Here is a 25,521-nt window from a genome sequence, read left to right as displayed (position 1 = left end):
AAATGATATGATATTTTAAAACATTTAATGTGAATACAATTCATTTAGATGATTTTAAAATATTAATGTCTAATAAAATTTTAAGATTCTCAAATATATAAATTATTTTATATATTAAATTATAAAATTAAAAAAATAACATTTTTATAATTATTTTTAATTAATTATTAAAATAATATTTATTTTAAAATAATATACATTTATAAACCATAATCATTTAGAATTTTTTTAATATTCAACGCTTATCATTTAAACGTATTAATATTTGGGTATATACGTAGATATGTGTTGTAATATATTTAATGCTAATACAATATATTTAAGTGATGTGTTTGTAAAACCTTTAATACTAGTACAATATATTCTTATAACACTGTTTTAATTGAAAATAATATACATTGTCTATTAAATAAACTAATAAAAATAACTGTTTAGATAATTCTAATATTTTTTACTCATAGTGAAGGTTTATTATTTAAATATAATTTATTTTTATCATTTAAATACATTGTATTAATATTCTAGGTTTTAAAACATTAAATGTTAATACAATGTATTTAGATGATTTTGTAAAGATATATCTATAAATAAAATATGTAATATGAATACTAATTAATAAAATGTAAGTGATTTTCTGGTTACTTATTTACGTGTTTAAGAGTGTATCTAGATGATTGATTGATTGTCATATTTATTAATTTTTTTAATAATACAATGTATATGGATGATTATTGGCTATCTACTACTTTTTATAAATAATCCAATGTATGTGGATGATGATTGGTCACCTATTTTTATAAATAATCATTACTTTTAAATAATCCAATGTGTTTGGATGATTATTGGTCATCTATTTTTATAAAGAATAAATTTTTTCTAAATTACATTTTTGTTATGGATTTACTTTAAAGAAAAAGAAGAAGATATTTAAGAAAAACTCGAAAAAAAAGCGGACTCTTTAGAGGTGGGCTTTTTCATGCAACATGTTCCTTACATGCATGCATCACCATGGAAGAATATTCTTGTCCAGGTGGGAATGAAAGCGATGGTGGTTTGACTCCGCAAATATAACTGATCTCCTCCCATATTGGCGAGAATCTCGACTGAGAATCTGGGCTGGGTGCCAAGGGTTGTTATAAATTACAGACATACCGTAAAGGTTTCGTCAAATTTCTGTATGCACTAGGAGTGGCACTGTTCAGGTTTCTGTATCGGGATTCCAGGTGAGTTACGCTGAATTTACTTTTTCACTTTGCGTGGGCTTTTTGTCATTTTATTTCCTTTTTTATGCTATTCTTCTGTGTCTGTAAAGATGGCGTCAGTATATGTCCCGTGAGGCAGTGGCCTCAAGCTTCGTGAAATAATCAGATCGGTATCTATGTTCTATAATGATTAGGAATATGCACAATTTAATCAAGTTTATCCTGCTGAATAAGAAGCTTAATGGTGTGCAAAGCTAGGGAAATTCGGACGAATTTTAATTAAACTGTCTGGCTGTATGGGGATAACCAGGTTAAGGCCGTGGTGTTGGAGTTTGCATAATTGAAGGTTGCAGGTTGTTTAAGGGTTTGATTGTGAGTGGTTTGTAGGGTTACAGCTATGGTGTTTAGTGATTAGAAACCAGGAAAACCATATATTTGATATATTTGTTGCAAGTAGAGATATCTAGGCAAATCCTTTTGTTCCTTGTATTGTTAATTATGAAGATTTCGTTAAAATTTTGTAAAACTTTTCGACTGTTAAGGATCATATTTTGAAACCGCATATATCACCAAAAGTTTGTCTTGTTAGAAAATTCCATGGATCATCATTGAAATTATTCAAAGGATGTAAACTTCTTCTTATTATTGTGCATGATAAGTAAAAACTTGTTTGGTGTTTGAAAGAGGATAAGCCTTGCACAACGGGATATTGTGCAAGCAGGAAGGTAATTCTATTTTGAAGTTGCGGAAAAATGAGAAGGGTACTTTTAGTAAATGGTCTAGAGAACTGTTTGGTTTAAGTATGTCTATAAAACGGAATTAGAATCTCCCACTTGTATTTAGCTCATATCATTTATGGGACAAACAACTTTTTCCTGGAAGGATTGGTGAGTGCACACTGCACCTCTCCTCTAATAACACATTGTCAGTAAAGGGCAAAAGTTAGCTTAGGTCGATAATCTTTGAGCCCCTCACGAGGGGGAGGACCCACGTTGTATTCGTGCAGTTGTGGGAACACTCATTGAGAGGGCTTTTGACTGAAAGAGGGTGTGTAGGATGTGGGATCCTGTAAGCTTCATGTCTTTTGATTTTGGCTTGATTTTTTCAAAATGATGGCGTTGTACGTTTCAAGCTCAGGTGTCTTGGTTGCGGTTACCTTTTCTGGTGGGACAACCACTTATATATTATTATGTGGAAATCCTTTGAGTCGGCAAAAAATTGAACTGTAACGAAGAGGATGGCCCAGAATATTGGTTTTATTAATGCATTTGCAAATGGTATGATATACTGCGATAATCTTTTAGGCTTTTTAATGTTTTATACTTTAATGTTTGTTCTAATTATCTAACGATGGCTAGCTTCCAGTTTTATAGAAAGCTCAGATATCTGGTAGCTGGGTTCCTTTTCAGGTGGGTTGAGGTCACATATCCTGTTGTGTGAAAATTGTTTGAATTGGCAAACATTTGAACTTTAATGAAAGGGAAGACCCACAGAATGTTTTGTCTACTCCGTTGGCAAAGAGTATTGTGAAAATTCTATTGCAGTTACTGGTTATTAAGCTTCTATCTTTGCAGATTATTTGTTTTTTAGAAATTAAAGAGTATTGTGAAAATTCTATTGCAGTTACTGGTTATTAAGCTTCTATCTTTGCAGATTATTTGTTTTTTAGAAATTAACTCATGGCAAATACTGAATAAAAGTACATCTGCAATTTCACCAAAAATTAATAATAGGAACTGAGAAAATAACACACGCATAACAATTTGACACCGATATTTTTGGCCAAATTGTCCCTGGAAAAACCCCGAAGGGAAAACCAGTTCTGTAGATGAGGGTTTATTTTATTTCTTCAGCAAATTTGTAACTGAAATTTACATAAACTGTTTGCCGTAAATTAGCAAACTTCCAGCAAATTAATTTCCTGACTCAAACTCCTGGAAGCAACTCAGGCCCTCTAAATCAATTTGACCTCTCTGTGATCATGAATTGATCCAATTTGTGTATTTTTGGAAAACAACAAGGCCTCTCCGGAAACTCTCACCCATTAGGAAAATAACTTGGTCTCCACTGGAATTTCGACCTTCATAGGCAAACTCGGCTTCTCTTGTGGAAATTGAACCTTCTAGCAAATATGCATTTGCTTTGGCAACTCAGCCTCCCTAAACAATTTGCATTGGCTGGAGAAACTCGACCTCCGCAGATAAATTGATCTCCCTTTGTCACTGAGAATCTGGAAATCACTGTGAAGAATCCCTCTCCGGCAAAATGATCTCAATCACCGTTGATCCCTACTGCTGGTGTCTCCCATGCGATCACTGCACCCTTGCTGTCATTGCAAATTTGTTTGCTCAAATTGATCTCCAAAAGTCCCATCAATCTCCTTTTCTAACCTCTCATTGACAAATCAACGACCACGATCTAACTCCAACCGATGGCTAATCATATCAACTTCTAAAAATTACTTTTCTAGAGGTCTCTAGAGAAAAATCAAATTGTCCAATTAATCCCGATTAATTAACCCATTTCCCTAAGTTAGACTTAGGAAAATAATTAAAATTGGTTAATTAAATCTAATTAAGACATTTCATTTAGAAACTTTTTTTTGGGTATTGGAGATAATTAATCCACCTGTGCTTCTTGCCTCATAGACACCATCTGAGATTAGAACAACTATCTGAGCTACAGAATGTAGCAAGTATGACATTATTAGATAGATAGACTTTCTTTTTTGGTTAACCTAGCTGACTTTAGTATTAATATGGTACAAAAAGGAATACAAACAACATATGTTATGGTTTCCCACGTGCTTCTTGCCTCATAGACACCATCTGAGACTAGAACAACTATCTGAGCTACAGAAAGTAGCAAGTATGACATTATTAGATAGATAGACTTTCTTTTTTGGGTAAGCTAGCTGACTTTAGTATTAATATGGTACAAAAAGGAATACAAACAACATATGCTATGGTTTCCCACTCAGGAAACTAGGACCAAAGGAGTGACAACATATCATTGTGTTCATCATACAAAAAGGAGTGTTTTTCAAACTAATTATAGACTGAATTAGCTGCCTTCCTATCCTTCTATTAATAGAAAAATAAGCATAGCCACAGTGATGGAGAGGGAAGCTGATGCTCCCTTCTTATAGAGACACAAAAAAACATAGGAGATGATACAAACAGTCCATACTCGTGCTTAAAGCATTCTCCTTTACAGATCTGCTTCACTGGCTCTTCCTCCACAGGATAGGATTGGAGGATGAACCTCCATATGCTTAGGAAGGACTGGCATTTTCCACGGGAAAACTAAGTCTGTAGGAGTATCCATTGAAATTTCAATGTTGAAGATCTCCCGACAAAGAGTGTCGAAATTCTAATCCAAGACATGTAGCTTGTTTCAAAAGGCATTATGTTGGTTGCCTTTCTTCTCAACAATTTGTGCAATGAATGTCTTGTTTAGCCAGTATAACTCTGTTAGTCAGAAAACTTTAGTGTCTCTGTTATGAGAATAACCACAGTTATGAATCCAGTCTTTGAAATCTGTCTCTAGTTTCTCCTTGGGCTGTTGCTGTCTTTTCCATGTGAATTTATAGACGATCCACCCTCGTGCTTCTGGCATTCTGCTTTACAGATCTGCTTCACTGGCTCTTCCTCAACAGGATAGGATTGGAGGATGAACCTCCATTTGCTTGGGAAGGACCAACATTTTCCTTGGGAAAACTAAGAAAGTCTGCAGGAGTATCCATTGAAATTTCAATGTTGAAGATCTCCCGACAAAGAGCGTCGAATTTATGCTCCAAGACATGTTTCTTGTTTCAAAAGACATTATGTTGGTTGCCCTCCTTCTCAACAATTTGTGTAATGAATGTTTTGTCCAGCCAGTATAACTCTGGTAGTCAGAAAACTTTGGTGTGAGAATAACCACAATCTTGAATCCAATCTTTGAAATTTGTCTCTAGTTGCTCCGTGGGGTGTTGGTGTCTTTTCGATGTGATTTTCTTCTCCATATCCTAAATCTCCCTCTTAGTATCTTTAAAGAGAACTTGGAAGTCTAAGGCATCTTGCAAAGTGTCGTGCTGAGCTCTAGTTAGGTGTTGGGGAGCTTTGTGGGAAGGAATGGGCTTAGAAGCTAAGGGCATTCCTTTTCTAGTGCTCTGCTTGTTATGTTCAGAAGTAGCAGCTTAGCCAGAAGGTTTCATGATTGAAAATAAAATGTGTGACCAGGAATCAAAGTAGTGCCACCCAAAACAGATGTAAGACAAAAGAACACCACTCACAAAAGAAATAAAGGAATGAACTACCTTACAAATCTGTTTTGAGGATGAGCCAATGGCAACAAAGGGTTTAGAGTGCTAATAGATGTTTGGGAAATTGAAGGGTGTTGAGAAATCTAGCGGTGGCAAGTGTAGGTGATTTCTCTTACTTTGATAACTGCTTGTGATATGTTTTTACTTCGCTTTATAAGCTTCTTATTTTTCTTGATTATTATTAGTGTTCCTTTGTCATCAAACAACTACCAAATCGTTTAATCAATGAGACAATAGGACACAAGATGTAGGCGGTCAGCCAGGGCCAAAACCTCTCCAAATTGAGAGGAAAACCCACAAGAATTCTTCTTCTTATATAATATTCAATTGACGAATTCCATGACCTAGACCCTTGACCAAAAACCCCTCCAAGACCTAGTCAGCCTTGCCTCTTTTGCTGAATCAAGTGAGTTGCATCTTCGGCTTTGCACGGTGCACCACCTTGACTTCGGCTTTGCACCACCTTGACTACAACTTCAACCTTCCTTCCTGCAATTTCGATCTGCCTGCAACAACTGCAATTTTCGGCCCTTATTTCAGAAACCCAAGACCACACATATGAGAGGAAAATGGAGAGATATTATTCCTTTTTCCTTCACTTGGGTAGATTCTCTCTCCTAGAGAATTTGATTTCCAAAAATAACTCTTCTTGATGACCTAACTTCACTTCTGCAATTCAGATTTACTGCTGCAATATGTGCCCTAATTCCTTCGCACGTGTGAAGAGTATTAGCCCAGAAACAACCACAGAAACTCGACTTTCTTTTCCTCCGTCCTCTCTTCTTCTTCGCACTCCTTTTCTTTCTTGTGATCGAACTTGAGTGTGTTGGATGTGTCTCCTCCAAATTAGGTCAAAGTCTTCTTTATATAGGCTTTTCATTGGGTCGAATAGCTCCTCTTAGGCCGACATGTCCATGTGTGTAGGTCGACTTGAACTTTGCATTATGACTAGGTCTTGGAGGGTTCTTTGACTTGACATTGGCTCAAATAAATTCTGTTTACAATATGTAACATGCCCCAAATGGGTCTTTCATACATGACAATGACTTTAATGACTTGTAGACTCAATGACAAGCGCTAGAAGCTCACAATGGGAGTTGACCTAAAATAAATTTCCTTGAGCATGAAACCCATGCCTCAAGATCAACAATAATAAATTTAATTTTCTCATTACATCAAATACATAAAATTATGATTACATATGTCATTATGAAGACTCAACCTAGTTACATGTTTCAACAAAGGCATGGTAATGGATTAATTTTTTTTCTACTTCAAAAATCCCCTTCCTTTGTGACCCTTTCCACCACCGCAAAGACGAGAGTTTTCTTCTTCCCCATAGCAAACATCTTGAACTCATGAAAGGCCAAAGACTGAAGCAACCTAGATAATACCTCAGTCACATGACAGGAGGACATGGGACACAAAGGACGTGAAAATACGAGTATTTAACATATGGTGACCCCTCAGAACATGACACAGAGGGCACGTTATATCTATATATTAAAAAACGGTGACCCCTCGGAATATGAAATAGAGAGCACGCTATATTTTATATATTAAAAAATAAAAAATTAATGAATTATATGTAAAATATGAAATATATAAAAAATTTACATGATGGTTATAATACAAATTCAGTCATACAATTAATGCATATAACCAAAAAAAATGAGTGCGATCCATCTCTGAACCAAAAATGCATCAACAAAGAGTCCCTAAATGTCTTGAAGAGTACCTGTTAATTTTTGAGTTAACATGTTCTTTTTGTAGGTCATTCACTTCATTAATCCATTAACAATCACATTTATCATTATCATATGACAATAACTAATGAAAGAACATCAAACATAAGTGCAAAAGACAAGCCAAGAGAAGAGGACACCAAATCTGGGGAATGCTAGGGAAAAACCCTTTGATCAATTCTTCTTATTATTATATCAAAATGTTCAATAGAGAGAGAGAGTACAAAAATCAAAATTGACTTGCCAAATCGAAGTAAAAAAATCCTGTCAAATCTGCAGTCAATAGCAGTGAAAATCTGCTCTAACTAGAAAGTCAACAACAGGTTAAAGTAGCAACAAACTGTCCTCAATGCAACTCGGTCATACCCAGTCAAACTCGGCCTTCAAAGGTGGTCAAAGATATCCCAAAACAATCATGAAAACATTGGTCAATCTCTGCGGTCAACCTCGTGATTGGTCTGTGGTCAAAGTCAACAAAATGCCTCGGTTCCTGTGGCAATAGATGCAGCCTGCCAAAAATGAAATTCTGGTACAAAAACTGTAGTCAAAGGAGGTCAAACCACCCTTTTTCAAATTTGGTCAAACCTGCAATAGTCTTAAATTTTGACCCTGTAATTTGTCCGACAATTTGTCCTTCTGTTGCCACACGTGTGAAGAAAAGATATGCCCAATAAGCTGTACAAATCAATCAGAGAAGGAGAGAGATGATTGTGTGAGTGAGTGAAGTGCCAAATGAGGCTGGAGGTTTCTCTTATTTATACAAATCGTTGAGGGTGAAGTGACATGTCTCTTGGGCTTCATGAACCGACATGATGATGTGGCCGACCTTGACAATTTGCACATGAGAGGGCATAAATTCAAAAACACATTTATGCTTATCCAAATTTGATGATCTTTAGGTCAATTTTGGTTCTCTCGAAAAGATGAATTCAATGTAATAATCTTCTCTATCAAATGAACTGTCCAAAGTGGAATTCGGCCCTAGTTGGCAATTTTAACTCTCTCTCTCAACTAGAAAGAATTCCACCTGCCAATCCATCGTGCCATCTTGTCATCATGAACCATCTCTGCATCTCGTCTCAACTTTGTTGAACAATGATGTAATAATGAAGAAGAATTGATTGAGTGAGTCAGAAGACCTTGCCACTCTTCACTAACAAAACCCAGTCCAAGGGTAGAACCCCAATCAAACTTCGTTCCAGTTGTTGAACACCATGCATATATAGGGAGTACGGTAGTAAACGATGTGTCCATCGATAGTGCTATGGTGTTAATTTTAGGTATGTTCTATGCTTAGAGAAATTTATTTCAATTTTCACAGTGAGCTCAATATCTTTTCTAGATTAGCAATCACATCAACATTAAAGTAAACTGCAGATAGAACATAAACATAAATCGTAGAAGACAAGCCAAGACAAGAGGACACAAGATGTGGCGCTAGCCAGGGACAAACCCCAATGTGGGGAAACCCTTGATCAATTTTTCTTATATGTTCTTCAATAGTTCAGCACAGAGAGAGAGAGAGATAATACATTTACAACCGAAGTCAACACTTAGACTTTCTAGATAAGAGAATAGATCATCTCTACATGAGATTAGTTGAAGACATGCTGCTTCAACTGATTCTCCAAGGTGACTCCTTCACCTATCATTGTGTTGCATCTCGCCATCATGCTGCACCTCACTGTGCTGCACCATGTTGCACCCATCATCACATTGCTGGACTTCATGACCATGCTGTACACATTATCACATTGCTGGACCTCATGACCATGCTGTATACATCATATTGCTGCACCTTATGCTGCCACTGATGTCCAATGTACCATACTGTTGTCCCACTGCTAGTGACATTGCCATTCCATGTTTGCCATACTACTGTCCCATTTGCTTGCTCCATCAAGCTTCATTGTTGTCCCAAGTACCATTGCTGCACCATTTACTAGTTGTCCCATTTAGACATGCTGTATGTGAGGCTCCTTCCTAGGGTCCTCTAACAAAACTAAATTTCTCTAATTTTAAATATAATAAACGTGAAATAACTTATTTCTAACTAAACATTTAATTGATGAAAATTTACCATTTAAAATTTATTTCCCACAATTAAATAAGTAAGCATTTCATTGCAATCACTTACATAATTAATCTATAAACAGAGGAATACCTGTTCCAATAGCGTAGTTGAGATGCTTCTGAGCTCCTTACTCTGTTGGGATGCTCCTCTTAACTACCGACTGGATTTACCTCCCAGCCAACTAGGAAATATTTCCTAGCCCAGGAAATCTCCACAGGTTCCCTAGCCCTCTGAGCCCAAGGCCAACCAAATGTAGTGTGCCCAATATTAAACCAATACTCTCCTTCTCTCCCTTCTCTTTTCTCCACCTTCCTCTCAAAACAAATTCCTCCAAAACCACAACCAAAACCAAAACCAAAACCAAGGATCCCCCCCCTCCTCTCATCATCCTTCCCCTTTTATGCCCCCTTCTCCTCTCCACCTCAACCACCTGCCATTAATGTCATAACTACCCCCTTATCCTTACATTTGACTTATCTTTTCCCAAGTAAATTTTAGAGGACATTTTGGGGATGAGATATGAATATATAATTTGGTAATTAATTGGAGAGGAACACGTCTTCTCCCAAGTAAATTGGAGAGGACCTTTTGGGGATGAGATATGAATATATAATTTGGTAATTAATTGGAGAGGACTATGTCTTCTCCCAAGTAAATATGAGAGGACATTTTGGGGATATGGATATTTAAATTGGAATAAATGGAAGGAGACCATATCTTATCAAAATTTAAATTTGAGCAGGTAAGTTGGGAATTGAATAATAATAAAATTTATATAAGTAATAAATTTACAGTTTCACCAATGTAGGTATGTACCATTATTTCTTGATAATTATAAGTTAATATTTTCAGGTAATTTAAACACTAGTAAAATTTGCATGATAAGATTAAGTAGGGCATTACATATACCCCTCCTTCAGAAAACTTCGTCCCGAAGTTAGAGCGAAAAAGATACAAGGAGTTCAAAGCAATATGATAATAAGAAGGCATAACAAAATAGAGAGAGAGTTGTAGTAAAATTTGATAAGTCAGACAATGACATCACGTCCCATCAAGAGTCTCCAACTAATCTATATCCTCCTATCCTTCCTAACCTACTTCGTTCCCACCCTATCCATCCTCTGCTGCTATATACTGTGGCATCGACTATACCAATCTAACCACTGATAAGACCAATATGGCAGAAGCATCGACTATATCGATCTAACTTTCCCAGCAGGCAACTAGCAATCGTCATCACACATCTAGGGGAGCATGTCCATCACTGCTTTCCCACGATTCCAGGTTTGGAGGTTACACGATGGCAAAAACCTCCACCCCTCCTCACAACTAGGGTCAACACCCTAATATGGACCACACTACAACGCTGGTTGGATACTTGTCATTGAATAATCCAGTCAGGTAGTCTTGTCACCTGTCATTCACATTTTACCCATGTCATAAGAGTGCATATCCAATAGATACAAAATGTAATAGAACAATGTACATTATACCTTTCCTCATGAGATGTCTCGACCTTCCCCCAATGGAAGAGTAGATCTTGGCTATCATATAGTTCTTTCCAATCTGCGGGTTAGCTCTCATTCATGCATTTATATAACAACAAGATATATATAGATAAGTGATCTTAAACATCATGTTATTAAGTCTAGTATCCACGTGTCAATCTTGCAGTTCATACTGGAAATAAATCATAATTTCACTAAGTCATTCATTAAATAAATCATATCCACTTGAGCCATACATGAAACAACAATAATTCTAATAAGTCATGCACTAGATAATTCATCACCAAGTAAGTCATACATTAGGTCACACATCAAACATTTCCATCATCAATACCTAATCCATCTAAGTAGTTTCACATGTCCAACTATGTGCATTAAAATAGAGCCTCATCATAGGTAGCTATCTAAGTCAAATTGGGCATCACAGATGCTCGAAAAGTGAGGGGTAGTCACGACGTATAGTCTCTGAATCCTCCCAGGTAGCAGATCTTGGGCCATACTTGCACCACTGGATCTTAACCTGGTCCACCATGCGACGTTTAAGCTGCCGAACCCTACGATCCAATATGCGTAATGGTTTGACCACTACGGTTCCCATGTTCGAGACCTGCAATTCCCTCCAATCCAGTTTGTGAGATTCATCAGAAACATAATGTCGTAAAATAGATACATGAAAAACATCATGAGTTTTATGCAAATGGGGTGGCAGTACAAGACGATAGGCAACTGGTCCAATCTTCTCCTTGATCCTAAAAGGTCCTACGAACTGAGGTGACAACTTCGTCCCTTTCCCAAACTGAATGGTGCTTTTGTTGGGTCGGATACGAATAAAAACTTGGTCCCCTACTTCATAACTGCGATCAATCCTATGTGAATTAGCATAACTCTTCTGTCTATCTTGAGCTTCCTTTAACCTTTGTCGAATTTGTTTTACCTGTTCCTCCATTTCTTGAACTAATTTTGGCCCAACTATTACTCGGTCCTCCAACTTTTCCCAACTCAACGACGTCCTACATGGCCTTCCATATAGAGCTTGATAAGGGGGCATCCCGATTGAACTATGGTAACTGTTATTATAGGAAAACTCTACCAATGGTAAGTACCTTTCCCACTGAGTTTGATTATCCATGACGTACATCCTAAGCATGTCTTCCATAACCTGATTTACTCTTTCAGTCTGCCCATCTGTTTCTGGATGATATGCAGTGCTCAGGTTCAACTGAGTCCCTAGTGCTGACTGCAAACTTGTCCAAAACCTAGATGTAAATCGAGAGTCTCTATCAGAAATGATCTTTGTGGGTAACCTGTGTAGTTGAATAACTTCACTTATAAAAACTCGTGCCACATTAGTAACATCGTAAGTGTCTCTTACTGGAATGAAATGGGCACTTTTGGTCAATTTATCAACTATAACCAATATAGCATTGTGCCTCTGTGACATGAGTGGCAAACCCACAACAAAATCCATGGAAATTACCTCCCATTTAGACATAGGGATGTCATGTGGTTGTAGGAGTCCTGCTGGATGGTGATGATCAACCTTCACTCATTGACATTCAAGACATTTGGCGACAAACTGGACTATGCCGTGCTTCATGCTTGCCCAAAAGAAGAGTTTCTGCGTGTCTGCGTACATCTTATTCACTCCAGGATGTGCACAATAGAGTGCTTTATGTGACTCTTCGAGGATGGTCCTTCTTATACCCCCTTCCTTAGGTATGTACATTCTCCCTTGAAATCTCAATAGTCCATCTGGTTCAAGGACATATCCCTCAAACTTTGGTTCTATCTGCTTCCCACTCTGGAGTGCTGAGATAACCTTTAGATACCAACTATCTTCAAAGAGTTTCTCCAACACACATTCCCTCAAATTTACCTTTAAGGCTACTAGGGAGAAGGTTCGTGGCCTCCTGCTTAGTGCATTGGCCACCACATTCTCCTTTCCCTTAATGTATGAGATCTCAAAATCATACTCACTCATGAATTCGCTCCACCGCCTTTGTCTAGCATTCAAATCCCTTTGAGTGAAGAGGTGCTTCAGGCTTTGATGATCTGTTCTTAACTCAAATCTTCTCCCAACGAGGTAGTGTCTCCACAGTTTCAAAGCTAACATCACTGTTGCTAACTCTAAGTCATGGGTAGCATACAACTCTTCATGTTTCTTCAATTTTCTAGATGCGTAAGCTATTACTTCGCATTCTTGCATCAATACTGCTCCCAATCCTTGCTTCGAAGCATCGGTGCAGATAGTGAAGTCTTTTCTGATGGCTGGTACTCGAAGGATCGGTGCACTAGTTAGTAACCTCTTTAGTTCTGTGAATGTAGTGTCACATTCATATGCCCATTCATACCTAACCCCCTTTCGCTGTAATGTGGTGATGGGTTTTGCAATCCTCGAAAACCCTTCCACAAACCTGCGATAATACCCTGCTAGCCCCATAAAACTACGCACCTCATGAGCATTTTTCGGTACTGGCCAATCCATTATGGCCTTCACCTTTTCCGGGTCAACTGAAATCCCTTCTCCTGAAATGATGTGCCCAAGGTAATGAACTTCTTCTGAAAGAAGGAACATTTTGATAATTTTCCATACAATTGATTTTTCCTTAAGCAAGTCAATACAACCCTTAGGTGCTTTTCATGCTCCTTTTCATTTTTGGAATGCACAAGAATGTCATCCAGAAAGACTTGCACAAATTGGTCCAAATACTTCTTGAACACACCATTCATGAGGCTCACGAATACTGCTGGTGCATTGGTCAAACCAAATGGAGCAACTATGAACTCGTAGTGCCCAAACCGAATTCGAAATGTAGTTTTTGAGATGTCCTCTTCCTTAACCCTCAATTCCTGGTATCCAGATCGTAGATCGATCTTTGAGAAAACTGCTGCTCCCTTCATTTGATCAAATAGGTCATCTATTCGAGGTATCGGGTACCTATTCTTTATTGTGGTTCTATTCAAGTCCTTATAATCTATGCATAGCCTTAAGGAACCATCCGTCTTCTTGACAAGAATCGCTGGTGCACCCCAAGGTGAAATACTAGGCCTGATAAATCCCAAGTCTAAGAGCTCTTTTAATTGCATCTGCAACTCACAAAGTTCTGGAGTTGTCATCCTATAGGGTGTCTTAGATATTGGTTTTGCACCAGGTTTTAGGTCAATTGTGAAATCAATCTCCCTTATAGGAGGTAATCCAGGCAATTCCTTAGGAAAAACATCCTTGAATTCTAACAAAATTGGCTGTTGATCTAGGGAGGGTCCTTTCTGGTCACTTACAGTCTCGACCACATATAGCTTGCTACCTTGTTGGAGACAACATTTTACCTTCATCATGGATATGAACTGCAGTGACACTCCTCTCTTGATTCCAAAAATCTCAATTGGCCTACCTTCATCATCCAAACAAATCACCTTCTTCTTGAAGCAATCTACTAAAGCTCGATGAGCTTCTAGCCAGTCCATTCCAATAATTACATCATATGTCCCAAATGTTGTGACGTATGCCTTCAACTTAGTCATACACACCCCGAGGTTTACCTGACATTGGTAAACACTAGGTCTTATTGCTTGTTTTATCCCAGAAGCCATCTCAACTTGCTTAAAGTCATCGTGCTCATAGGCTGCCAACCCAAATTTTTCTAATGCAACTGGTGAAATGGAACTATCTATAGCACTTGAATCAAACAAAATTTTAACTTTTACTTTGTTTATCATACTTGAGGTTTCTACCACGGCAGACTGGTGTTCAACCTGTTGGTTATCAACTGCTGCATAGATTCGGTGGTGGCTACTTCCTCCCCCCATTGGAGCTTTTCCTTCTCTACGGTTGTGACCAATTTGTAACTTAGGACAGTCACGCTGGTAATGAGGTCCCCCGCATCCCCAACAAGTGACGCGTGGTAGACCTTGAACCGAATGTTGTGGGGTTCTTTGGAAAGAGTTCCTTCCCTTGGGACCTCCGCCCCTACTTGTTTCTCCTTGCATATGACCTTGATTTGCACGCGTCCTTGAAGCTGTGGGTGAAGCTGCACTAGTAACCATTGAAATCCCCACTATCAGGGCTCTGGGTACAACCCTGTTTCCATATGGCGGTGGCCTCAAACTTCCTCCCCTGGGAAGGTACGAGGGGCCTTCCCCATAAACCTTGGTTGTTGTGGAAAAATGGTTTTGTTTCCACCCTTTAAGTCTAAGTGTTCTTCAACATAACGAGCATGTTCCACAACTTTTGCAACTGAGGATGGTTTCCACATCCACACCATTGCCCTAATCTTAGGGTTCAATCCATAAATGAAACGATCCTCTTAGTGCTAGTCAGTGAGTATGTAGGAGACATACTTGACCAATTCCATGAATCTAATTTCATATTACCGTACGATTTCCCTATACCAAGCATGGAAGGCTCCTACTTGTTGTTCTTCATAATATGCTGGTAGGTACTTTTTCCTGAATCTCTCCTCAAATAACTCCCAAGTAACTGTGTCCGGAGTGAGGTGTAGTTGACGCTCTAAGTTACCCCACCAATTCAAAGCACTATCTCTGAGTTGGAATATTGCTATTTTAGCTTTTGAATTGGAATTATAATCCCTTAGTGCGAAGCACCTTCTCATTCCTTCTAACCAGGCTTCTGCATGTTCACTAGCACGACCTCCTGCAAACTCCGGGAGCTTAATCTTTTGGAGCTCCCTAGTAATGTCCTCGATTGGAGGTCCTTTATCAGAGTCTCTTGATCCCTCGAGATTTCCTAACCCTGATGGAGGGTGCTCCACTTCCACTTCATTTGTTTGGCGCCCTTTTAAGGTCTCATTAATTGCTTCTAGGGAACACAAGGTGAGAGTCAACTTTGGTGAAGGTAATGGGTTATTGGTAGGAGGTCCTTGTGAAGACTCTCCTTGACCTTGATTTCTTCGCGTCCTCACCATTTTGAATTGTTCAATATCTGTATGATACGCAAGACTCATTAATCCATCCTAGGACTTGTCCCTCTTAGCTGACTCACATACATGTTTATAACGATAGTCATAAGTTTTTCTTTTACTATGCTCGTAAACAAGCATTACTAGTACTGAGAAGATTCTCAAGGATCTACTAAATCCTCTCATGTGTGAGTTCTACATAACTTACAAATTTTCTCTTGATACTCGCTAGGGTACTGGTGCAATGTACTTGTAAGTCACGCTCTAACACAAATTGTTTTCTTTAGTACCATAGTAATAATTTAATATTAAGCTTATTAATAACTTGGTTTAATATATTCAAATAATTAAGTTAAATACTAATGTCAATAATACCCTCTTTAGTCATGTCTTCCTTCTATGGCCATTAGTTGTTCCTTCCCACCCTTTATATTATGTTTTAAAAATCCTTTATGTCCATTTTATGACTCTTGGGATCTCCTATAGGACATATAAACAATTTGTCTCACCTCTGGAAGAGGCAGTGTCTTTGAAGCAAGGTTCCTAAGCAATTATCCATGAATGCATATATATATATATACCTATTTGCAATAATTAGATTAAAGAAGAAAAATTACATTGTCAAAATATCAATGACTTCTTTCCACTTCAAACCCAAAAACCTTAAAAGATAAGCAAAACCAGTCCAATAATATTTCAGTCTTTGTGTCAATATCTCACATGACAAATTTGGTAAACTAACGTTGGTGATCATTCCTTTGATTTAATCTCTTATACTTGGAAGCAACAGAGAATTTCTGGGTATGATGAATAGAAAAATCATTAATCCATGTACAAACCAAGACTACTTGGTTTTTGTCCATGGAAACAGAACAACTTACACACAACATTTGGACGATATGCTAAACGCAACAAGTCCACTGAACTCCCACAGGAGGAACACGGATCCCACAACATCGTCGGGGTTGATATTGTTGAGCTCTGTAAGGAGGGACGCTTGAAGGAGGCCTTACAATTTTTGTGTATTAACCAACCAGCCATTGGTGTACTGCCCAGTGTCTACGCCTCTCTCTTGAAGGGTTGCATTGACGAGAAAGCTCTGTCAGAGGGCAAGAGGGTTCATGCTCATATGATAAAAATAGATTTCAGCCACAGAATTTTCTCCAATACAGACTCCTTGATATGTATGCAATGTGTGGAAGTTTGGATGATGCACACCAAGTTTTTGACAAAATATTGAACCCGGATGTGTTCTCATGGACTGGCATGATAGTTGGATATATGAGATGTGGAATAATGGAGGTTGCCCGCCTACTGTTTGACAACATGCCTGAACGAGATGTGGTTTCTTGGAATGCAATTATTGCAGGATATGTTGAGTATGGGGATAATAATGAGGCGTTGATTTTATGCGGCCAGATGATGAAGACTGGCATGGATCCAGACCATTTCACGTTTACTATCATTCTCAGTGCCTGCGCTAATCTTGAAGCACTGGCAACTAGTAAGAAAATCCATAGTCTTGTCATTAAAGTTGGACTTGAGGCCAATTTATCAGTGGGCAATGGTCTCGTTACAATGTATGGGAAATGTGGAAGCATTGATAATGCATTCTGAATGTTTGACAGAATGTATTTGCGAAATGTACTTTTGCGGGTTGCGATGATTACAATGTACGTGCAATGTGGAAACATTCACGATGCACACCAAGTGTTTGACAAAATTCCTGAATGAAATACCGTATCGTGGAATGCGATGATCGCTGGATACACACAACACGGGCATGGGAAGGAGGCTCTGAAGTTGTTTCTAGAGATGCAACATGCTGGGATGAAACCAGATTACATTACTTTTGTGAGTCTAATAAGTGCATGTGCTTGCTTTGTACTTCTGGAACAGGGCTGGTAGGTGCATGGCCACATGATTGTGGCCGGGTTCGAGACTTGTGTGCCTGTGGGCAACGTAATTATAACCTTGTATGCGAGTTGTGGTGACATAGAAGATGCACAATGCGTTTTTTGGAAAATGCCTGTGCAAAACGCTGTTACATGGAACACAATGGTAACACTATGTACCAAACATGGTAGCATGAAGGATGCCTACAACCTGTTTGAGAAAGTGGGTCAACGGAATGAGGTCTCTTAGAACTCGATTATTACAGGTTTCGCACAACATGGACGAGGAAGGGATGCTCTCCTACTGTTTGAACAAGATGCTGCAGGCAGGCACTAAACCAAATGAAATTAGCTTTGTAGGTGTTTTGTCTGCGTGCAGCCATGCTGGCATGGTCAATGAAGGTCTTGGCTACTTTAATTTGATGATTCAAAATTATGGTATAGTTCCCGATGTTTCACATTATACCTGCATGGTCGATCTTCTTGGGAGAGCTAGATATTTGGATGAGGTAGAAAACTTTGTTAATGGAGTGCCAGTTAAACTTGACGCTACTGTCTGGGGTGCCTTGTTTGGTGCATGTCGAATCCATGGCAATACAGAGCTAGCAAAACGCATAGGAGAACAACTTCTTGATATGAAAGTCCAGATATCAGGAATTTATGTCTTGCTATCAAACATCTATGCTGCTGCAGGTCGGTGGGATGATGCAGCCAATGTGAGAAAACTGATGAAAGACAGGGGCGTGATGAAGCAACCTAGTTATAACTGGATTGAGGTTAAGAAAAGGATGCATGCATTTGTTGCAGGTGAAACTTCACATCCACAACTGGAGGAGATTCATGAATTTTTGGAAATCTTGTCTAGGGACCCCAGTGATTTCCACTAGTGGAGCATCATGAGCGCCGCCATAGTTGGTCTCGCAGACCCCCCATGCCTCTGAATTCATAGTTCCTATGTTGGTCTTGGCTATCTCGAAGGTTGAGAAGCACCTACAACAGGATCTTGATGGATGGGAAATTAAGGCACTAAAGCTTGCTGCTACTGAACTGATCCGTATTGCCGGATGATATTCATCCTTTATGATTTTATTGATAATTTCTATATGAGCTTTGTACAGAACAGGATGCCTTATTAAATTTACGGACTCTCTGAACTCTTATTTTCATGTCATGAGATGCGATGGTACTTTTGACTAGATATGGTAGTTAATTTGGTCAGATTTTGAGGCATTTGCTTTCCCCAAAGCTAGTGCTAGTGGAGAATGCCTGGCAGCCCTTCTTTGAAAAAAATGCCCTTGCATATCTCAGTCTATATTGACTGTTAAATGGAAGTATTTTCTAGAAAAGATGTATTCTGAAAATTTGCCTTGAAATTGGACCTGGCCTTGTTTGTTTGAAACTCACGCCATACAGATGGTCAATCCACAGCACGAACATAATCCTGGTGGATAACATAACGCTTTGTCAACCTAACAATTTCCATGGTGATGGATACTAGGCATTTCAATGGGTTACTTCAGGCAGATCAATGTTTTGGTTTAATTTGATTTGTTTTTCCCATGAAAGAGGACATGATGAAGTTTTTTTTTTTGAAATAAACTAGTGGTAGGCTGTAGCTTTTTTTTTTTTGCTATAATGTTTTAGGGTAGAGCACATTCTTATATGAAAAGGAGGAATGGAATTCAATGCTTAATAGTTTTTCGATGGGTTTGAAATATAGAATTGCCCGTTAGGCCGAGAACCAGAGGTTCTGTGATCAAATTTGATGAGCAGGCCAGTTCTTCAATGTAAACAGGATCTCTGATTATTAATCATCATTAGCAACTTTGCAAGCAGGATTTTCTCCAAGCTACTTCCATGATTTCCTAGGATGTGTTATAAGATGAAAAGGTTTGAAGTATCAAAGCAACAATTCTCTATACTCTGAAAGTGTACAATGTAACTTCCCACATTGTGTGCTACCAAGTGATTAGTACATATTAGCGTAAGTGGAAAATTCTTGTATATGTGTGTTAAAGTATTCAAACTTGATCAGTACATATTGGATACATAGATACGTTATACAAACATCTACCCATGAGTTGGTTGTTAAATTTCTATTAGCAAAGAATTTTAGGATGTTGAAGCAAGTGCGTAGGGCCTATAAAGTCCTGAAGAGTTGAAACTTGGCTTTGATACCATGTGTGAGGCTCCTTCTTAGGGCCCTTTAACAAAACTAAATTTCTCTAATTTTAAATACAATAAACGGGAAGTAAATTATTTCTAATTAAACATTTAATTGATGAAAATTTACCATTTAAATTTATTTCCCACAAATAAATAAGTAAGCATTTCATTGCAATCACTTACATAAGTAATCTATAAACAGAGGAATACCTATTCCAATAGCGTAGTTGAGATGTTCCTAAGCTCCTGACTTTGTTGGGATGCTCCTCTTGACTACCGACTGGATTTATCTCCCAACCAACTAAGAAATATTTCCTAGCCAAGGAAACCTCCACAGGTTCCCAAGCCCTCCGAGCCCAAGTCCAACCAGATGTAGTGTGTCCAATGTTTAACAAATACTCTCATTCTCTCCCTTCTCTTTTCTCCACCTTCCTTTCAAAACAAAATCCTCCAAAACCACAACGAAAAACAAAACCAAAACCAAGGATCTCCCCCCTTCTCTCATCATCCTTCCCCTTTTATGCCCCCTTCTCCTCTCCACCTCAACCACCCGCCATAATGTCATAACTACCCTCTCATCCTTACATTTGACTTACCTTCTCCCAAATAAATTTTAGAGGACATTTTGGGGATGAGATATGAATATATAATTTGGTAATTAATTGGAGAGGACCATGTCTTCTCCCAAGTAAATTGGAGAGGACATTTTGGGGATGAGATATGAATATATAACTTGGTAATTGATTGGAGAGGACCATGTCTTCTCCCAAGTAAATTTGAGAGGACATTTTGGGGATATAGATATTTAAATTGGAATAAATGAAAGGAGACCATATCTTATCAAAATTTAAATTTGAGGAGGTAAGTTGGGAATTGAATAATAATAAAATTTATATCAGCAATAAATTTACAGTTTCACCAATGTAGGCATGTACCAATATTTCTTGATAATTATAAGTCAATATTTTCAGGTCATTTAAACACTAGTAAAATTTGCATGATAAGATTAAGTAGGGTATTACACTGTACCTTGCTGCTCCATGTACTAGTTGTCCCATCTAGACATGCTGTACCTTGCTGCTCCATGCACTAGTTGTCCCATCTAGACATGCTGTACCATGCTTCTACATGTACTGTTTCATATGCTTGTTGTCCATGTATTGCATCATGTACAACTATACTGCTGTTCCACTGTAACTCCTACAACACACATAGATTTCCATGCCGTCACCTACAACACACATAGGGTCCTTCTTACGTGGCTAGGTCTCCTCAATTGCTATGAATCTGGCCTCTCTTTACTGCAGACTTAGGCCTCCTCTAACTGCGGATTTAGGCCTCCTTTAACTGCGGATTTAGGCCTTCTTTAACTGCGGCCAAACCTCTACCTTAATTGCTGCTAGAGCTCTCCTCCATCTGCGGCTGAGTCTCCTTTCCACGTACAACTAGGGCTTTTATCATGACTGCAGCTAGGGCTAGTTTGTGGCTCCATTTAGATCTGCTGCTAGGGCTAGGTCTCTTCTTTAGGACAACAACTTAGGTCTCTTCTAGACCAACATTGAGGGCAATTTAGAACTTCTCCTTGCTGCGCTATAGTAGTCTCCTACATGACTGCGTTAAGGTTGATTAGGGCTTATTCTTTAGGGCAGCGTAGTGCCTAGGGCACTCCCTCTAGATAGCGTATAACCTTTCTCCATTAGGGCAACGTTATCCCTTAGGATCTCTCCTCCTAGTAAAACCCAAATACAAGTAGAGAGGAAGAGATCCCAAGTGAGTGTGTACAAATGACTTTCAAGGCACCTCTATTTATACTAAAACATTGAGCACATATGGGGTTTATTTGGTTGCTGGCCGACCTTGACGAATTGTCCCATAACACAAAGAAATTCATATCTCCATGAATACTTATCGGAATCGGATGATCTTTAATCAATCCTACACCTCTCGATGAGAGGGATCCAAGAAAAATATCAGCTGCCACTAATAAGATGACCCGCATGGAGTTTGGCCCTAGTTTCCAATTTTAACACCCCCTCTCAACTAGGGAGAACTCCATCCGCTGATCCATATGTCCGACTGTACTATCTCTGCCATCAGTGCCCTGCACTACTCTGCTCTGCTAAACCATGAAGAAGAAGAATTGATTGAGAATGTCTCATACCATTCTCTACTGACCCGAAGTTAGTTTTATTGATCCCAGATCAATATCACAAGAGAGTCTCAAACCACTCATACTGATCCCAGATCAATGGAGGTCATCCTAGCATAGGGAGCACTGTAGATACAACGATGCATCCATCGATAGTACTACTATGGTCCCTAACCCCATTTCCCTACTCATTGATCAGATGAGAGGTACTTCCCATGAGTCTCAGACTGCATGGGTAGGATGCCTCGACAGGAGAACTAATCATCTTGTCCCTAAGTCGCCTCGGGGTATCACAGGGGAAGGCTGAGCCATTCACCCTGTACACAACACACCATTAGGGGAGGGTGAGTCACCCTATGGTCGCGTGTTGCTCCAGTAGTACCCCAAGCCCCCCGGAGCTCCCAGAGCTCAATGCATGCAACATGCAAAACCCTCATAAGAGGGTCTCTCAATGACTCCAAGTGGTTCGGGAAAGTCACAAATTTGACCTTTCCCTGGGGCTTTGACAGAATGTCTACGACCTGTACATCAGTCTCAATGTGATGGAGCCTCATCGCTCATCGACGTACCATATCCCTGATAAGGTAGTATCTGATGTTTATCTGCTGGAGCAATCATAGAATACGGGATTCCTCAACAATCGAATCCCCCCTTGGTTGACACAAAATATCATGGTGGTATCCATCATGTGTACAAATAGCTCACTGAAGAGCTTCCACAACTAGGTAACTTCATATGAGATTATACTCGTAGCTATGTATTCGGTCTCGGTGATGCTTATAGCAAACGACTTCTGCTTCCTTCTCATCCATGATATTGAAGCAGAATCCAAAGAGAATCAACACTCAGAAGTGCTCTTGCGATCCTCCACACTGCCTACCTAGTCAGCATTCGAATAATCATGCAGCTTCACATTTCCGACAGTGTATCTCAATTCATGAGAGATTGTGCCCCGAAGATATCTCAGAAGATTCTTGGCACCACTCCAGTGAGGCTCAACCATATATGAGCTCATCACGCTAACTGCAAAACATATGTCCGGACGGAAGTTCACCAAGAACATCAACGCGAATGAGTTTATGAAACTCAGAGGCATTTCCCAAATTTGGTCCGGCATCACTACCATATAGCTTCTTGAAAGTTAAGATCCTCGAGGTAGTCACGGGCTTGTAGTTACCGTTCCACATCCGGAATTCAACTCCTTCTTACTTCTGCAAATGAGAGGGTCTGCGCCTGTTAGAAATAGGTCGTCCTTAGAAGGTGCCGGTATGAGAGGTCTATCATCCACAACCTTCGAGCAATGGTTTGGATCGGTTTCACTTTTAGTGAATCTCAGCTTCATCGGACAACTATCAATCCTCTCATACTATGCCCTGGGTGTTTTGCTTCAAGCCATAGGGGGCTTTCTTCCACCTGTATACATGAGATTCCCGATCATGAATCTCAAACTCCTCAGGTTGTTCCAATCCTGTGGCCCTGCTACAAAGGGGAATGGTCCCCTTGTAAGATTTTCATTCGGTACATCTCAGACATGTACCTTCATGCTCTTCTTGAATTCAGGCATCCCTGTCACCATCTGACTCACATCGAGTAGGGCCCCATAAGTAGACCTCCGGTGTTATAGATGAGATATGTCAATTGACATGATCCCCAATGGACCATCCTGCAACTTGATACAAATTGCCAACCCTGAACCCATGAGAAAAAGCATCTTTGAAAATTCTATTTTCAAACACGTACCTTTCCATCGATGAATGCCACCCTGAAACCTTTGACTTCCATTGCCGAAATGGACACCAGGTTCTTCTTGCGATCAGGGACATAAAAGAGATTCTGTAAATGAATTGAGTTACCCTCATTCAATTGAGGGGTAACATTTCCTACACCCTTTCTGGGATAGGTCCCCACGATTGTTTCCATCTCTACTAAATTAGAGAGAGCACCCTTCTATCTGATGAAGTGTCTTGAAGCACTACAATCAATAAGCCAGATTCCCAAAGAATCTGAAGGAGAGGGATAATACAAGATAACACTTGTTTATCTTATCAGAAACAACATTTGATTCTTCATACCTGGGGTTTCCTTGCTTTCTCTGAAGAGTCGGCCATTTCCTTGATGACCTGCATTACCTGTCATTCCTCTGATCATTGAAGATGTCCCTGGAATGATTGTTATCATCATCCTTGCTATTCGGACACTCCTTCGCATAATGGCCGAACTTATTGCAACCAAGGCATATGCCTTTCCTTCCACCTTTAGATCTGATCTTCCCATTGAAGTGATCTTTTAGGTAGGCCATCAGAAACTTCCGTTGCACCATTCTGATAATATTCTCTGGTTCGAATTCACCCTCTGTGAATTTGAAGAGGAATGAGGAATCCACTGATCCTTTGGTCCTTTCCCAACTATTGTCTTCAGTGATTGCTCTTTCTCTCTTGCTTGGGCTTTGTCTTCACCTCAACTCTGATACCATGTTAATTTTAGGTATGTTGTATGCTTAGAGCAATTTATTTCAATTTTCACAGTTAGCTCAATATCTTTTCTAGATTAGCAATCACATCAGCATTAAAGTAAATTGCAGATAGAACATAAACATAAATCACAGAATACAAGCCAAGACAAGAGGACACAAGATGTGGCACTAGCCAGGGACAAACCCCAATGTGGGGAAACCCTTGATCAGTTCTTCTTATATGTTCTTCAATAGTTCAACAGAGAGAGAGATATACATTTACAACCGAAGTCAACACTTAGACTTTCTAGATAAGAGAATAGATCATCTCTACATGAGATTAGTTGAAGACATGCTGCTTCAACTGATTCTCCAAGGTGACTCCTTCACCTATCATTGTGCTGCATCTCGTCATCATGCTGCACCTCACCGTGCTGCACCATGCTGCACCCATCATCACATCATTGGACCTCATGACCATGTTGTACACATCATCACATTGCTGGACCTCATGACCATGCTGTACACATCATATTGCTGCACCTTGTGCTGGCACTGTTGTCCCATGTACCATACTGCTGTCCCACTATTAGTGACAATGCCATTCCATGTTTGCCATACTGCTGTCCCACTATTAGTGACATTGCCATTCCATGTTTGCCATACTGCTGTCCCATTTGCTTGCTCCATCAAGCTTCATTGCTGTCCCAAGTACCATTGCTGCACCATGTACTAGCTGTCCCATTTAGACATGCTGTACCTTGCTGCTCCATGCACTAGCTGTCCCATCCAGACATGCTGTACCTTGCTGCTCCATGTACTATTTCATATACTTGCTGTCCATGTATTGCATCATGTACAACTATACTGCTGTCCCACTGTAACACCTACAATACACATAGATTTCCATGCTGTGACCTACAACACACATAGGGTCCTTCTTATGTAGCGAGGTCTCCTTTTCTAGCTGCGTATAGGTCCCCTCAATTGCTATGAATTTGGCCTCTCTTTACTGCGGACTTAGGCCTCCTCTAACTGCGGATTTAGGCCTCCTTTAACTGTGGCCAGACCTCTACCTTAACTGCTGCTAGAGCTCTCCTCCATCTGC

At 39.3% G+C, this 25,521-nt stretch overlaps 1 protein-coding gene across 1 annotated transcript in view; it reads left to right on the top strand.

The window, feature by feature from the left end:
* Window positions 1–1,050: 1,050 nt before the first annotated feature.
* Window positions 1,051–25,521, top strand: part of LOC149168306 (uncharacterized) — a 235,554-nt gene continuing 211,083 nt past the window's right edge. Inside the window, exon 1 of the mRNA XM_089428249.1 lies at window positions 1,051–1,223. The gene's annotated coding sequence lies outside the window, so the exon portion shown is untranslated. The remainder of the gene's footprint in view (window positions 1,224–25,521) is intronic.

This window comes from Pinus tabuliformis, chromosome 4_2 (genome assembly GCF_031772625.1).
Source record: "Pinus tabuliformis cultivar Carrire ecotype Pingquan chromosome 4_2, CPIR1, whole genome shotgun sequence".
NCBI lineage: Eukaryota > Viridiplantae > Streptophyta > Pinopsida > Pinales > Pinaceae > Pinus > Pinus tabuliformis.
Note: the sequence above shows the minus strand (reverse complement) of the source record. Positions and strands in the feature narration are given on the sequence as shown.